Source organism: Cupressus sempervirens, chromosome 11 (assembly GCF_028749045.1).
Source record: "Cupressus sempervirens isolate cs-2001-9-10 chromosome 11, ASM2874904v1, whole genome shotgun sequence".
NCBI classification, from domain to species: Eukaryota; Viridiplantae; Streptophyta; class Pinopsida; order Cupressales; family Cupressaceae; genus Cupressus; species Cupressus sempervirens.
This window is the reverse complement of record NC_143128.1, coordinates 289,249,369-289,251,404: the sequence shown is the minus strand read 5'-3', so window position 1 is coordinate 289,251,404 and position 2,036 is coordinate 289,249,369. Positions and strand designations below refer to the sequence as shown.

The following is a 2,036-nucleotide window of genomic DNA, read 5'->3' as shown; positions in this document are numbered from 1 at the left end:
TACTAATCTACATATGTGTAATTAATGCAAGTAAACATAAACGTGATTAATTGCATTTTCGTCGTCTGATATTTGCCAGTTGTAATTGTGCATTTGGTTTTTAAATAGGAATTCGCCGCTGAGCATTCAGTTTCTCCTGCTTCCCCGGGTGTTTATATCCGTAATACGTATGCTAATTTATTCTTGTAAGTATGTACTTAACGTTTCTCTCTGACCAACATTCATTTGTCTTTACAGACCAGCAGTACCAAATTTCGTCACGCCATTAATTTTTATCTTGAAAAGCAAGTCTATAAACAGAGCAGATAAGTGACTGGTCAGACAAACATTCCTAACCATGCATTTTTTACAGGTCCATTAAACTGCCAGAAAAGGATCGCTTTTCCCGGGATACTTACGTACATATAAAATCTCCAGTATTTATCTACACCAAAGTCTTGCAAGACCTTGTAACCGGATTCCAGATAGCCGGAAGCAAAAAGATCCGGCCTTTAACTCCGTGCGCGTTGTAGCTCGCCCCTGTTGTTTTATCCACCAAAAGATTACCAGGAAAACCAGGATAAGCCCCGGTTCCATACATTCCCGGGCAGGCAGACACAGCCTCCAATGGCGCTGACGCCTCCCCCTGGAAATAACCGGTATTGAATGGATTCGTAACAGCTCCTGCCAAAACAGAGGCAACATTAATGATCATTCCATCAATACCCACATCTCCATTTGGCGGCACTAGGGGTGGAGTCTGAGGGCCATAAAGGGGCTGATGAAACGGCCATGCACATTGACCAGGACACTGAGACTCTGAGTTCCCAACCCAAGCATAAGGAAATGTTAATTTCCCCTTCACGAAACTTGAATGGAACCCACACGAGCTCATGCAAAAACTCTCCACAATCACATCTTGGGACGTCAGGACCAAATAAACGGCATTGTCATTCACTGGTAGAGCTCCGGAAGACACAGCCCTTGACACCAGAGTCCCAATGCCAGCTCTCTTCAATGACTTGCCCATTGAATATGCATCATCAAGCTTCTGCGTCCCAAGCCTTGTGTGGGTCTTGGTAGGAACAAGGGCTCCATTAGAGAGAGACTTATAACCCTCTGTTGTTTTCCACCAGGAGAACACAGAGGGCATTGGAGAACCGGGCCCCAAAGACTCCACAAAGTCCCCGAGAATCGAACGCTGGACCGCACTGAACTTCCCATACCAGATCAAATGGACATCAAGATTGGGCTTTTCTGTCAGCAGGGAACCATTGTGGTAGTTCAGAACAAGAGGCTCTTCTTTGACCAATACAGAGAGACCCAGTTGGGCTAAACTGAGGAAAAATAGAAACTTGGCTGCCATTCCAGAGATCGAAATGTACCCTCCCATCGTAGGAAACAACCTGACCTTAGTCCAACCTGTGCAGACCAATGCACAAGTGAGGGCCAATTTAAAGAAGGGGTTTTCATGCCGTGTAGTAGAAGCGTTCTGGGACTGCCAGCGCCGGACTGGCATAGTGCATGTTTACCTGCCCCTCCACTCGAGTACGTTATTCCACTATGGCTCACACGCCTCACTTACCATCGCAAATTAAATGTCTATGACTCATTTCAAAAAGGAGGTGCTAATGTGGGATCAGAAGATGGAAGAGGGGCTCGGATAATAGTATTGTACGATAAAATTAGAGACGATGAATGTTCACACTTTGAGTAATCTGTTTTATGAAGAAATTGAAAGGAAACCTACTTACTCCTGTTTTAAGAAAAACATAAACTTTCTGCTTTACAGAAATTATTGATAGCAAAAATTACTAATTTCACCATGTAGGCTACATTGGAAAGACACGGGACAAAAATCTAAATATATATATGTGTATATAAACAAAATGTAAGTCTCGTACTCATCTACTTGCCGACAATCCATGCAGTCCAACAGTTTGGCCTCGTGGACAATGTCAAAAACATTCATTTATTCATACATATAAATGGCTGAGATTTGGGCAAGTAGATTTATTCTTGGTAGCGTGTGTGAACAGAGCACGTACTTTAAATCG

At 43.4% G+C, this 2,036-nt stretch overlaps 1 pseudogene across 1 annotated transcript; it reads right to left on the bottom strand.

Moving 5' to 3' along the window:
- Positions 1–328: 328 nt before the first annotated feature.
- On the bottom strand, positions 329–1,836 carry LOC149529243 (protein EXORDIUM-like 2 pseudogene; annotated as a pseudogene). Its single transcript, XR_016358761.1, has one exon. The product of XR_016358761.1 is annotated as a protein EXORDIUM-like 2 pseudogene (transcript).
- Between the last annotated feature and the right edge of the window lie 200 nt (positions 1,837–2,036).